Source organism: Nicotiana tabacum, chromosome 2 (assembly GCF_000715075.1).
Source record: "Nicotiana tabacum cultivar K326 chromosome 2, ASM71507v2, whole genome shotgun sequence".
NCBI lineage: Eukaryota > Viridiplantae > Streptophyta > Magnoliopsida > Solanales > Solanaceae > Nicotiana > Nicotiana tabacum.
Window position 1 is genome coordinate 103768881 of NC_134081.1, and position 16207 is coordinate 103785087.

Genomic DNA, 16207 nt, shown 5'->3' on the forward strand with positions numbered 1-16207 from the left:
TGTGTTGTATGCTGGAGAGAGAAAAGTAAAAGCATTTAATTTTAGCAAAAGAGAGAAATAGTCGTATATCTAAGTTTTAATATAGAGAAGGAATGAAGATTGGCTGTTTTTTCTTTCTTTCTTTTTTCTCAAAAAGAATTTCTAGTACATGGAAGTAAAGGAAGGAAGATAGGAAATAGAATTGCGCTCACACTTATTGTATCTAAAAATTTTATCGCTATAACTAGATTATATATTTATACGTGGAGTAGACCTGTAATATTAAGGGGAGAGAAGCTTGAAAAGGTGAGGGCTTTTATAAGAGAATGAAATTATATACTTATATACTGAATTATACAAGTAGAGCATGAGCTTAGGTTGCATTGAGGTGTCTAGTTGATCATTTTCAATGAAAAATTATATTTGGCAAATAAAATAAAAACAATTGTATATGTGTATATATAAAAGTTGTTGAATCGTCTTGAGATTTTAGTATAGTGATAAAGACAATTCACAAGTTACTTGAGGTTATAGTTCAATCCCAAGTATGATATGTTGGTTTTTTTTTAATGAATTTCTGATTCTGCCAATACGAAGAAACTGTAACTACTAAATTTTAGGAGTAATTCTAACCTCGTTTGTGGTTTTTTCCTTTATGCAAAAGTTGCAGTAAAATAATAGTATATCTTTTCATTTAAAAAATTGAGATTGCAGCTATGATATTTTTTAGACCTCGTAAACTAGTCTCTGTTTGTGGGTTCTATTGATATAATTCTTGTAATGAAGACTTGGTCCTACTCTTGTTCGGTTTTCTTGATGTTATTATTTAGACAGTTTAGGTGGCAATGGAAAAAGAAGTTTCTTTGACTTTTGCAACTTATAGAAGTAGAGAATCATTAAATTATATTTATAATTGAATAATAGCTTAAGTTTGAGACGTGCATTTTCTAACACCAAATTTAAGGAAAATAAGTAATTCTAGGCGGTCCATGCAAAAATAGCTTATAGTGAACACTAAACAAGAAGTCACAATTTAAATTGTACTGTTGTAGTATCACGAGTTCAAAATGATCAGTTGGTTTCTCTTATTTATGATTAATAATGTAAAAAAAAGTAATTTTAATTAATTCTATCACACAATTTTCACGATCAAATCTTAACTTTGAAAATTCATTGGGAGTTTTTCTTTTGACACGAAATATTTTAAATAATACAATTAAAGAATCTCCAATGATTAATATTCATACATGAAAAGTAGCTTGTTTAAGTAAACAATATATATATATATATATATATATATATATATATATATATATATATATATATATATATATATATATATATATATATATAAATAAAAAATCTATCTGGTCATTTGATCACAATCACTCTCTTAGCCAAAAATCAATAGGAATTAATAATAATAGTCCAACTGATCATTTAAATTATTATGACAACTTAAGTTGTTTTAAATCTGGCACTTCTCAGGAAATCAGTTAACAACAAATTCTCAAGCACATAATTAAGTACTGATCTTATATATTGAATTTAAGGATTCCTATTTATAAGAAGCTTCTTTGACTTTTATGTTTTATTGGGAGTTTTAATTATTTGGATGGGATTTTATAGATTAATATAAGAGGAGAATATCCATTAATCATACTTATGCATGAACAACAGCTTGTTACATTAAAAAATACTAGTATACAGTGATTGTGGCGAACTAAAATCTTTCAGCTAATAATTATGATACTAATCTTCATCGAAACTTCGAAAGTGATAAATTAAATAAGGTATATGAATAAGTCGTTAGAGAGTGAGACTTTTTCATATAACTGTACACTGTAGTTAATAATACTTATAAGCCAACTTTCAAGATAATTTCGGTTTGAATTTAATCGGTACATCAAGCTCTCACTATGTATCGAATTCGGAAGTATACTAAGGGTGTGTTTGGAAAATAGGAAATATTTTTCCATTTTTCACTATTTGGTTGCACAAAATAGTTTGGAAAATATTTTTCTATATATCACATTTTCCTGAAATTGGAGGAAAATGAATTCCCTAGAAAAAGTTAGGAAAACATTTTCCAAAAAACTCCACTTACCCTAACATCTAACCCCAACCCCCTCCAACTTTAATTTTCTGTTTTTTTCGTTTTTCTGCGCTACCCACCCATCCCAACCCCGTCAACCCCACCCCCGGAAATTATTTTTTTTTTTGTATTTTCAATTTCCTGTGTTTTTTGTTTTTCTGAACCCACCCCTGCAAAAAAATTATTATTATTTTACTCTTTTTTTTGTATTTTCAATTTTCCATTTTCTATTTTTTCGTTTTTCTGCGCCATCCACGCACCCCAACCCCTCGCTATAGAGTTGTTCGAAAGTTTAGCGGTTCAGAAGTTTATGAAATTTTGGAGTCCGGAAGGTTGTTGGTTCGAAAGTTTATGGCTTAATTTTTATTGTATCTAAATTATTTATGAATAATCTTGAAAAGTTATTTTCCTTAATTTGCGTACCAAACACCGAAAAATGAGTAAGATTACTACTTATTTTCCAAGAAAACATTTTCCGTTATACCAAACACACCCTAAACCTATGAACACAATCTTAATTTAGAATAACAATAGCTTTTCATTAAATCTGCTGTTGATAAATACCTCATTATTTAGGAGTAAAACAAGAACCCTTATTCTAAATTTTCTTTGTTGTCGTTCTACGATAATATAATGCATATTATTTTCTCTTATTTTTTGTGTGTGAGAAAATAAAGACTTTTTACTGCTATACAAACAGAAAGAAGCTTCTTTGAGTTTTCATTTATTGATGGCCGGATGTTGATTTTTACTATTTTGATTAGATTGCATAGAATAGGAGGGGAAGAATATCTATTATTCAAAGTTGAGAGAGGTGTTTGACTTTTAAAATAAAGTTGGAAGGGAAAATAGTTTTCACACCATAACTAATTGTTGACTAGTGAAAGCAAGACAAAGCTCTTTTTATTTTTAAATTAATACAACAAAAGAATCGATAAGAACTAAATATATTAGGAGATAATGGCCATAATATCAAGTGGATCTTTGTGGACTGAAAGCTAAAATAGCCTATCTAGAAAATTAAAACTTTTGAAAAAATCCATTTTCAGGTAGCATTGTCCTACTTTTGACGAGAAACTCAATACGTAGGGCTCTCAAATATAGATATTTAATTTTGGTAAAAATATAATATTCCCTCCGGTTTATATTAATTGAATTTTATTTTATTTTTATATATATTAAAGAATTCATCTTTAAACACTAGTAATTAATAATAAAATTAGCTATATTAATCTTTATTATATTTTTAGTTTGTTCATAAAAAATATGACAAGATACTTTGATATTTGTTAACTATAAAAAAAGGCAAAAAAAAATTAATTAATGTGAACAGGAGAAAGTACGAAAAAAGAAAAATGCCGGCGGATTTTTGAAACTAGACACGAGAATTTAGACAATCTTTATGGACACTTATTTTAGGTTCATTAAACGACATTTTTTTATAATGGAGTACGGACATAACTAAGAAACAAATAGTAAACCAAAAGGTTATGTCAGATGAGTGGATGACTTGGTCTTCTATATTTGCTATATATTTATAGAAAATCTCACTTTTATTGCACATAAATAACTATAGATAGAAACTTGCATTGCTTATTCAATCAAAGTAATCTTTCTTGCAGAATCAGTATGCTTAGGTCTTACTCTGCTTTAAAAACAATACAAAATGTATCTTTGACTTTGTATTTTTCTTTTATCGACAAATTAGTGGAATGAGGTGACGGCTTTTTTGTAAGTTGTAACGTATTATAGAAAGATAATACAAACGGATGGGTATCAAAGTTTTTTGTAATTAAATAACTTTTGAAGTTGCTAAACAAGTAATACATGTTTTTTCATGGTAGTGTCAATTTCGTATTTTTCATGCAAGAGCTAACCTGTATTAAACTACAATGTAGTGTTAATTTTAAATTTTTCATGCGACAAATAAACATGTCTATAACAGCATTCATATATAACAATCGCTAAATATTAAAGTCAAAAAAAATCAGGACTAATTTTTATGTTGTTATAATATATGTCTTCTATAACAATATTTCAGTATAGCATCAGAAAAATATCAGAACAAACACAACTATTATAGAGATGTTTGACGGTCCAATAAAAATACATGTTGTATATTTTTCATTTTCAGAGTGGTGTGTTTATTGGCATTTTGTTACTTTGGATAATCAATTTTGGCTAGGAGTCCTTTTCAAAAGAATTTGAAACTGTTGGGGATCGGCACAAAATCGTTTAATAAGGTTTCAGGATAAGAATGTTTTTCTCCTAGAGTTAGAGTTGGATTAGGATAGAAGATAATTTAGAAAGTTGTGTTCTTTTTCTTCCATGTTCCATGATTGAGGAGAATTTTTTTTTAAAAAAGTTTAAATTTATGCACAGAAAAGTGTAAAAATATTTTTAACATAATCAAGTTATCTATCTATATTATTATAAAAGCATGAATACAATGTCGGTTTACAAAAATAACCTTATAATTTTAAATATAATAACTCGTATCTATATTATTATAAAAGCATGAATACAATGTGGGTTTACAAAAATAACCTTATAATTTTAAGTATAATAACTCATAATAAAAGAACAAAATCGGAATTCTAGATATTAACTTTATAATCCTATTAGTTTTAGGACATAATACTACATGTTAAGGATTCCTACATTATTACCTTTAAGAATCTTATTAGTATAATTATTTTCGGGTTGTCTAATCCATATAAAATTGAACAAGTAAATATATTTAGTCATGTAATCATATTATTTTTAGGATATACTTATTAAAAATCATATTATCAATTTAATTTGAAAACGTATTATAATGTTCTATTACTAATTTAATTTGAGATTGTATTATATTGTCCAAATCCATTTAGAAAAATGAGAGCCTATATTATTATAAACGCATAAATACAATATTAATATATCAAAATTGCCCTAAAATATTAAACGGAAGAACTCATAGGGAAAGGATATTACTGCAATAACCTATTTTTTGGACTACAATATCTTCTATGCTAATTTATAATACATAAAAATTTAAAATTAATAAAATTTTGTCTATTAAATTCTTATTTTAAATATGTATGAAGGTTTAACAAAATCATTTTCATAAAAATCCTCCATATTGGCAATACATTACTACTACATAATGTCCAATACGAAGAAAAAATAAAAGTAATATTAAATAGAATGCATAAAGAGTTAAAATGGAGAGGAAAAAAATACCACCACAATAATATATTTTTATATTATATTTGAACTATTTTCCTACTCAAATAAAAAAGAATTATCAATTTTTTGTGTAAAATACCCAATTATTAAACAACAACTAATAAAATAATTAAGAATATAAATTTGTGAGAAAGAGGGAAAAAAAATAGTCTTAAGAGTCAATACCACTAATGATTCTACAAACATAAAAATCTAAAAGTGAAATGTCATATCAATCTTTTACTCTTTGAAAATAAAATTTATGGTAGATAAAATTATAATTAAGATTAATTATTCAAAACAAGAGATAAACTAATATTAAGATCTGAATCAACATAGAATAAATTATTTTTTATGTTAAAACTAAATAATTAAATCTTTTAATTAATTATTTAGCAAGAGAATCCAATTCAATTATTTTTTAAATTCATCATATGAGTAAAATTCTTTTTTAAGTTAAAAAAAAATCTCACGGTACATAAATGTTTTCCATAAAAAGAGCGCTAGAACACAAAGTAAAAAGATAGTATATTATTAAGAATCAAAATGCTATACAAGTGTATGAGTAAGCACAATCAAAGCTAAATCCTAAACAAGAACAAGTTTTCAAGACTATATTATAAAGAGTCGACTCTAGATGCCTCCGGCGGAAACGAAATAATATTTCTATGTCATGCATTACTTGCAAATATCATATCAAGAGGCATGACACTGTTAGCAATAATAGCAAGTGGTGTACAAATAACGATTTTATTGTGAGACCACCCACTTTAGATTTGATATACCTCTTCAAACAACTTAAATAACCATCACAAATATATTAAAGCATAGCAATGATGCTAAATTTATAAGAAAATCAAAATTGATAATATGGGATGAAGCACTTATGACTAAGTGTCAAATGATCGAAATAATTACTCGGAATTCTAGAGATATATTGGATATTAATGAACTGTCTCATGAAAAAATTAATGGTTTGGGAGGTGATTTATGTCAAATACTACCAGTGGTTCCAAAATCGACAAAAACAGAGAGTGTAAAAGCTAGCTTACCAAAGTTATACTTCTCGCTTCAACGAAAAAAATTCAACTGACAAGAAATATAAAGTAAGAACATATTCAATATTCACTGTCTTCTTGATTCGTGTCAGAAACGAAGAAGAGCATTTAATAAAAGATGATTTGGTTCTTCCCGAATACTTAGTTATCAATCTCAATGGTAATAGTAGTGCATTTAATAAAAGAAATATTTCTATCATTAGATTAAAACGCAATTTGTGCAAAACGCATGATAGAATTAAAAAGATATCTTAGCTAGCAAAAATGAATATGTTGATCAACTAAATAAAAGGTTGATTGCAAAATTTTATAGTAAAAACAAAATATTTTTTAGTTTTTGACTCAGCGGAAAATGATACTAATAATTACTGCCAAGAAAAATACTTAAATACTTTAAATACCAAATGGCCTTCTACCATACATGTTTGTTGTGATGTTTCTTATTTCTTACTTATGTTAGTGTCACCGTATATATAGTAGACTAAGTTAAAATTAATCTTCCATTGTATATAGGTTAATTTTAAAGAAAAATATACCTCTCATGCTACTGAAAAACTTAGATACGTCGAATAGCTTATTAACAGCACACATATGGTATATAGAAGTTTTGACAATAACGTCATACATGCAAAAATTATGATACTGGTTAATGTGCTTCTAAGTATATTCTTATTCCTGAATTCAACTTTCGTCTTCCGAAACTAAGGATTGTCCTTTTAAATTTGTGTGAAAATAATTTTTTGTATGTTTATGTTTTGCAAATATAATAAATAAAGTATAAGGACAAACATTCTAAATATTGGACTATATTACCGCAATATTTTTTTTTTGCACGAACAACTGTATGTTGCACTTTCAAAAAAGGATATAAAGATCTACAACAAGAGTTCTGGTTAAGGCAAAGCAACCAACACATTAGGTGGAAATATACACAAAAAAATACTGTCTACAAAGAAGTATTCGTTAAGATACCATCACTTTAAATACTTTTAAACTATAATATATAATTATCTAACTAACATAACAAAATTGATCATTTGTGTAAATTATAATTGTTTCGGAATTGTTTTACTTTTTGCGAAATAAGTGTTGATTTTGTATTTTAATAAAAAAAAAACTAAAAATATATTTTTGTCATGCTGGATTGCTTAGGTGGATGACCATTTAAGTAAAAGTAACTCAGTTGGACCGCTATGTCACATTCAATGGACATTCCTTAGTTTCAGAAGCACATTTGTGGTCCAAATCATAGACGGAGGGATATATTGGTACAAAAAATAAGCGAAGTATATTTTTGAGTTATTTTAAATAGTTTAAGGGTATTTTTGACCATTTTGTGCCAAAAAATTGATGTCTGTCATGGTGTCATTAGCTTGAGGGAGGTTGTCATGGTGTCATTAGCTTGAGGGAGGTTTTTAATAGACTCTGATCTCTATAGTTGTAGAAAAAATCTCTAAAGTTTTAGGAAAAACTAAAGGAACGCATAAACTTATATATTTTATAAGCGGTATCACAATTTAAAGAAATAAACAAATAATAGTATTTTTTTATATTTATCTTCAATATCTTTATTTTTTCTATATATATTTAGTAAAAACTTTTAATAAACCGGTGTTCCATGACAAGGTGCATAAGATCTAAGAAATATGTTGTATTTCATTTTCGAATTTAAAAGAAACGAAATTTTGGCATAACTGATAAAATTGCTATCACATGATCACACATTCAAGCAGTAGAAATAATCTTTTGCAAAAATAATCTTTGTGGTCCGGCCCTTCTCCGGACCCAATACAGTGGGAAGTCAGTGGCATGACCAAGAATTCCGTCAAGGTTATTCAAACTTTAAATAAATCAATAATTTTTGTTGTCGATGAATGGTGGTGTACCAAAATTTTTAAATAAAATTACACAATATTTAACTAAACAATTAAAAAAATTATAATAAAACTATAATTTTATAAATCAAAAATAAAATAACGAAAAAACAACATTAGAAATTTTACTAATAAATGATTTGTAGTTTGTAGAGAATTTTTGCTGAAGATATTTTTGTAGAGCTTGACTAATTGTTAAAAAATTACTTTTAGATTAATTGTTTATTTCTACATAAATTTTAAGTTTAAAGAGTTATTTTATTAAAAAAATTAGATTAAAAAAGAAATCATATAAAGTACTAATATTTAACTTATATATACGGTATAAAATACGAAGGGTGTGTGCTTGACCAAGCTGCAAGTGGGATGGTCATTCCTTTTTCCTTTTCTTTTCAAGTGGGTTGGTCATTCCGTTAAATTTTAGCTCCGGTTTGGACTAAAAGGAAACTCTAATATCAAAAGTAACCTCATTTAACAAACATAAAGGCTTATGAGTGATCCGTCCTCATACTCAAGGCCTAAGGTACAAAGACAGATCCGGAATTTTAATTTGATCAACTCAATTTTTTAGATTTTGTCATTTAACCTGTTATATAATTATCGGTTTAAATGTAATTTATTTCAAAATTGAACCCCTAATACACACTACATCTACCTTTACTGATGAGTAACCATTTTAGCCCTCGTTTTACCATGACAGGACTCTCCAAAAGGATATTTCAATATTGCTAATGCTAGATTTTTGATAGAAAAGAAAATAAATGAAATACAGAAATGAAGAAAATTGAAAACAAAAATGTGGGGAAAATGATTGTTGAAAATTTCCAGTGAAATAGATGAAACACAACTGCCCATCTTCCCCATAATAAATGTTGCAGAGAACACTTTCGATCAAAGTGCATTATTCTTAGCACAACGTCGATACACACAATCCCTGCTTTTTTCCAATTAAATCTAAAAATTTATAAAGAAGAAGAAAAAATTAAGAAAATAAAACAATAATGCAATTAACTGAGGCTTTTTTCACAAATCCCTCAAATCTCAAGAGCATTGACGATATTCGGAGAAATGAAGTACTGGCTTGAGAGAAAGGGGGTAAAGCATGTTTATATAGCGAAGGGAAGGAAAGGGATTAGGGTTTTAGCGCTCAACCACAATGTACTATTACCAAATTACCCTTCCAATTATAATGTAAAGCCGTGGTGATTAAAAACAGCCGAATTGTTGGTCGTAAGCCTGAGACTTTCGCCCCACACCATCACCCCGAAAATGTCTTTTAAAATATTGATCGTTATTTCATAATTTGATTTGGTGTTGGTAAAAAATATGATCATAATTGGTTTGGTTTGATTTGATTTGATTTGATATTAACTTACAAAAATTAAATTAAAATCAAATCAACCTGATATTACATGTATATAAATTTTAAAAATATTTATTGTAGTATAATTTATAAATATTTTTTAATCTTTTTATAGTTCTCTTTTTTAACGTATTATTTCAAGCTTGTACTTATAATTTTTGAATGGTCAAATATATTTTATATCACAAAAAAAATTCAATTCAAACTATGAATGACAAGTGTTGAAAATTAATTCTAAAGTTTTGCATTGGTTTAGACAGTAAAAATGCATAACTTATTTTTTTCTTGTTTAGTTATATAATTAATAATTAGTAATACTTATTAGTCATATTTGTTTTAGCATGATTTCGTACTTTTAGATAATGTTTATTTTCATTATGATTTATTAATTTGCAATATTTATCTTATGCGATTTTATTTTCTTTATTGTTGAATATTTTAATATAATGTCATGACTTATCTCACATTATTTTTGTGTTATTTTCTTGGTTAACATCGTATATAGTTTTATCCTACTAGGACCAACGAAATATTGGAATACAAGTTATATATTTTATATTATGAAGATTAACGGGAGAAAAATTTATAATTTGCATAACTTGTATTCAAACGCGCAACGAATATTACCTGTAAAACAGTACAGTTGAATTTATACGTGGCTTATAGATAAGTGAATTAATTTGATCTGAAATAAATAAATAATTGAAGAGTTACGCAATACATAGCCTTAACATATATACGAAACAGGAGAAGCAACAATTTTGGGAACAATATTTTCGGGAACAAGGTTTCCGGGTACAACAACAAAAGAATCGAGAAATCAGAAGATAAGGTTGGATTGAGTTTTGTATAAAATATAGTGTAAGTTTGCCAGAAAATTCGTGTCCCTTACAATGACAACTGAGCTCACTATTTATAGCTATGAAGAAGGTCCTAGGGTCGTGCCCTTAGTTAATGTCAATTATGAGGGGCACTAATGAAGATGTAACGGTGAACATAAATATCAGATTTCTTATAACAGGTAACTGCCCTTAATGCTATGAATATTCTCTATTAGATGCTATCGGCAGAAGAGCATTTACCACATCTTTATGAGCATTATTCTTCTCGGTGACAAACGAAACAGTTGTTTTCAGTCATCCCTTTGTCTTGGGTTTCACGTATCCCTTTCTCGGACGACTATGTGTCATAACATATTTTACCCAATACAGATAGTCCCCCTGCTTTTCGGTGACATAACTTTGTGTTACCGGAAAGTTGGTAGAAACACTCTTTTGGCGAGAATTACTATAATTTCCTCTGAAGGCTCCCATTTTTGATAGTTCGTGGACCTCTCTGGTGCAATGTGTCCCAAAGAAAAGGGGCATGGCGGTGGTTACCAATGACAAGAACGAGTTGATTCCTACAAGAATAGTGACCGGGTGGAGAGTGTATATGGACTATCGCAAGCTCAACAAAGTCACAAGGAAGTATCATTTCCCACATCCCTTCCTAGATCAAATGCTTGATAATTTGGCCGGCCGTGTTTTCTATTGTTTCCTTGATGGGTATTCCGACTATAATCAAATTCTTATTGCCCCGGAGGATCAAAAGAAGACTACTTTCACATGTCCTTATGGTACTTTCGCATTCTCGTGAATGTTATTTGGGTTATGCAATGCACCGACGACTTTTTAAAGATGTATGATGGCTATCTTCACGGACATGGTGGATAATTTCCTTGAAATATTCATGGATGACTTTTCGGTGGTCGGGAATTCTTTTGATGATTGCTTGAAAAATTTGGATAAGGTCTTGGTAAGATATGAAGAGACGAACTTGGTGTTGAATTGGGAGAATTGTCATTTCATGGTTGAGGAAGGCATTGTCCTTAGCCACAAAATTTCAAAGAATGGCATTGAGGTCGACAAGGCAAAAATAAAGGTGATTTCTAAACTTCCACCTCCAACATCCGTGAAGGGAGTGAGGAGTTTCTTGGGTCATGCGGGGTTCTACCGACGTTTTATCAAGGATTTTTCCAAAGCGGTGAACCCCTTGTGTAAGATTTTGGAGAAAGATGCCAAATTCCATTTCAATGAGGATTGCATGAAGGCATTTGAATTGCTCAAGTTCAAACTGACAACTACTTATATTATCACCGCCCCGAATTGGAGCTTGCCTTTTGAACTCATGTGTGACGCTACTGATGTGGCAGTCAGAGTAGTTTTGGGGAAACGTGTCAACAAGATCTTTCATCCGGTCTACTATGCTAGTAAGACCATGAATGATGCCCAAGTCAATTACACTGTGACCGAAAAAGAGCTCCTTGCTATTATTTTTGCTATGGAGAAGTTTTGCCCATACTTGATGGGTACAAAGGTGATTGTCCACACGGATCATGCGGCACTTCGATACCTTATGAGCAAGAAAGATTCAAAGGCTCAGTTAATGAGATGGGTGCTTTTATTGCAAGAGTTCGATCTAGACATCCAAGACCGCAAAGGCAGTGAAAACCAAGTGGCGGACCACTTGTCTCGCTTGGAGGAGGAGGGGAGGTTGCATGATAGCCTTGAAATCAATGACTCCTTCCCCGATGAGAAACTCTTAGCCATTTCAATGAAAGAGGTTCCATGGTTCACGGATCTAGCAAATTTTCTTGTGAGTGGTATCATCCCTGATGAGTTATCTTCAAATCAAAGGAAGAAGCTCAGACGGGATTGTCAAAACTATTATTGGGATGAACCGTACCTCTTTCGGATTTGTACCGATGGCGTGATTAGAAGATATGTGCCGGAGGAGGAACAAGTTGAAATCCTTGGGGCTTGTTATTATTCATCCTACAGTGGTCACAATGGGGGAGAAAGAACGGCAGCCAAAGTGTTGAGTTGTAGATTTTATTAGCCTACTCTCGATAAGGACGCAAGTGATCTAGTCAAGCGTTGTGATGAATGTCAAATGGCCGGTGGGATTTCAAAGAAAAATGAGATGCCCCTCACCACCATCTTGGAAATTGATATTTTTTATGTGAGGGGTATTGATTTCATGGGACCATTTGTAAGCTCTTGTGGGAATACCTACATTTTGGTAGCTGTGAATTATGTGTCAAAATGGGTTGAGGTTGTTGCTCTATCCAACAACGAAGCTAGAAGTGTGGTGGCATTTTTGAAAAAGAACATCTTCACAAGGTTTGGTACTCCGCGAGCCATTATAAGCGATGGGGGTCGCATTTTGCAACAAAGCTTTTGATACCTTACTTAGAAAAGTATGGTGTCACTCACAAAGTCACGACCCCCTATCACCCTCAAGAAAGCGGACAAGTGGAAGTCTCCAACCGGGAGATCAAGAGTATTTTGTCAAAAACAGTGAATGCCAACCGGACGGATTGGTCAAAGAAATTTGATGATGCTTTATGGGCTTATAGGAAGGCTTACAAAACACCGATTGGGATGTCTCTATACCGGTTAGTGTTTGGAAAAGCTTGTCACCTTCCGGTGGAACTTGAGCACAAAGCCATGTGGGCTTTGAAGAAGCTAAATCTTGAGTGGGATGTCGCCTCCAACTTAAGGGTGGCACAATTGAATGAGCTAGATGAATTTCGGTACCATGCATATACAAGTTCATCCTTATACAAGGAGAAGATGAAGCACCTCCATGACAAGTACATTCGGAACAAGGAGTTTAAAGAAGTTGATCTTGTGTTATTGTTTAATTCTCGGTTACGAATGTTTCCGAAAAAGTTGAAGTCTAAATGGAGTGGCCCGTTTGAAGTTGTGAGTGTGACACCCTTTGGTGCATTGGACTTGAAGAATAAAAATGATGAAGTGTCGATCCTCCGCATTGTTAGATTCGTGGGAATCCTGGGAGGGATCGAATCTCGTATGTTTGCATTATTTGAAGCTCCTGACAGCGCCTGCTTCAACTCTGTCATAACTTGTGGCCTAGAATGATTGCTTCTTGATCTTGCAAGACCCTTATTGCGTCGACGACATGCTCTTCATCAACGTCATCGAGAGTGGTCCCCCGAACATATCGAGGATACTGTCTGTCATGCACTAGTATAGCGTCACTGATAAGTGCGAATTTTGACTACTTATTAGCGCATTTTAGATTTCGTTTTAGTCCAAAAGTGTCTAATTGTATTCCCGAAAACTGATGAAATATGCATACCTGCAGGAGTATTGAAAAATGAGCCACTACGATGAAATCCAACTCAAGGAGGAGTGATCTGAACAAGGACAAAAATCAGGCACAAAAGCTGAAGTGCGGACCGCATATTTCTATATGCGGCCGCAGAATGTGAAGGAAAATCAACAGAGCCCTAGTGCAAAGTGCGGACCACACAATTATTGTGCAGCCACAGAAGCTACGTAAGGGCCAACGTTCATAGAGTTTCATTTCAAGCTCAAGAAGAAATGCGGACCGCACAATAATTGTGCGACCGCAGAAACAGCTATGTGACCGCACTCAGGAAATGTGCGGTCCGCAGAAGAGCCCAGTGCGGCCGCACTCAGAATTGTACGGACCGCAGAATATGAGAGATGAGGTCGCAATCTAGAATTGTGCGGTCGCAGAGTCAAATCTTGTCAAGATCTGAAGAGAAGTGCGGACCGCACATATAATTGTGCAGCCGCAGAACCTCCGAAAGGGCAATTTTATCCGAAAATTCCAGCTTTATATGAATAGACTACTTTCACGAAATTAGGGCAAGTTTTGGATATTGAAAGTCCTATAGTCATTTTTACTTGCCTCTTTAGGCAACTTTAGCTTACTTTAGTGATTTAACATTGGATTTTTATCTTTTAATCTTGCAATATAAGTTTTATCATCTTTTCTTCTTTATTTTCTTCTATACCCATTATGAGTAGCTAGATTTCTAACTAGGGTTGTGACCCAACCCTAGTGTGTAAACCTAATGGGTATTTTATTTATGGCTTGTTTATGGTTGAGAGTTTATTATTTAGCCTTGTTCTTACTTTTGATTGTAGAACTAATGGTTGCAAACATTAGTTCATTCCTATTTGACTTGGTCTGTTCTTGAGAAAGAAAGACTTAGTTTAGGAAAACTTGACTAACAAGAGTTTGAGATAAAATCAAGAGATTGATAGTCCCAATTAAAGGGTTGAACCTAGAGATAGTAAAATCCGATTTGAGCATTTTATCAATTATTTTGTTCAATACTCATTTGGACTTGAAAGTCAAATTGTCAAAAATCACTATCTTACCGAGAGGTATTAAGTGGGTACTTGAGTGTTGATAGCTATAATACACCCCGACCAACGAAACAAGCTTTACAGTTTACAACCCATTAGGCAAACACCTAGGTGAAGGTCATAGTCCTAGACCTTTTACACTATTTGAAAGCAACAATAAAAATAATTTCTTAGTTTTAATTATTTATCTTGCAATCTTAGTTTAAACTAGATCTAGAATCAACCAAATCTTGTGAAAGTGTAATTTAAGATAGTTCAAGCTCATTCACCATAATATATACTTCTAAATCTCATTCATATAGTTCCCTGTGGAATTCGACCCCGACTCTCTATTGGGTATTACTATTGTATCGACCATTTCATAACCTCAAGTAGAGGTGTGACTTGGACGAGATCAGTCACTCCCTTCGTTATGGTTGTCGCTGATTGAGTCCTTAGAATGAGGATGATCCCATCGAATCTCGGGGTTGAACATGTCGTTAACAGTGTTATCTGCCATTTCTTATGATTTTTCTAAGACAAAAACGATCAAAACACGTTAGTAAAAAAGGCAATCAATTTAATTACACGACTATCTAGTCCCCACGACGGGTGCCAAACTGTTTACATGTAAAATGATACAGTTGAATTTATACATAATTTCTAGATAAGTTAATTAATTTGATTCTGAAATAAATAAATAATTGAAGAGTTACGCAATACTTAGCCTTAAGATATAGACAAAATAGCAGAAGCAACAATTTCGGGAATAAGATTTCCGGGCACAACAAAAGAATCGAGAAATCATAAGTTAAGATTGGATTGAGCTTTGTATAAAATATAGTGTAAGTTTGCCAAAAAAAAGTCTTGTCCCTTACAATGACAACTAAGCTCACTATTTATAGCAATGAAGAAGGTCCTAGGGTCGTGCCCTTCTTTAGTGTTAATTATGAGGGGAATTGATGAAGATGTAACAGTGAACATAAATGTCAAATTCCTTGTAATGGGTAACTGCTCTTAATACTATGAATATTCTCTATTGAATGCTACCGGGAGAAGATCATTTATCACATCTTTATGAGCATTATTCTTCCTGGTGACAAATGAAATAGTTGTCTTCAGTCTTCAATCACCCCCATGTATCGACTTGTATTTGTTCGCGCAACGAATACAACTAAGGCGAAATATAAAAATACAGGAAAATAAAATGTTCTTGTTGAGATTTGAACTCAAGACCTTTGCTAGCTAAGCAAAGGCTCTAACCAATTGACTTATGAGAGCTTGTTGCTCTCTTATTTCAGTTCAAAAGAATTGTTCTCTTATTTCATTAATTTTCCATAAAATTCAAATATAGCTACGAATTGTTGACTATTTTAGTATAATGTCATGACTCATCTCACATTATTTTTATGTTATTTTCTTGATTAACATCTTATATAGTTTTATACTACTAGGACCAA

At 31.4% G+C, this 16207-nt stretch overlaps 1 non-coding gene across 1 annotated transcript; it reads right to left on the bottom strand.

The window, feature by feature from the left end:
- Positions 1 to 9010: 9010 nt before the first annotated feature.
- LOC142174196 (small nucleolar RNA snoR135) lies at positions 9011 to 9157 on the bottom strand. The gene has a single exon (XR_012703545.1). It is a non-coding gene; the product is annotated as a small nucleolar RNA snoR135 (small nucleolar RNA).
- Between the last annotated feature and the right edge of the window lie 7050 nt (positions 9158 to 16207).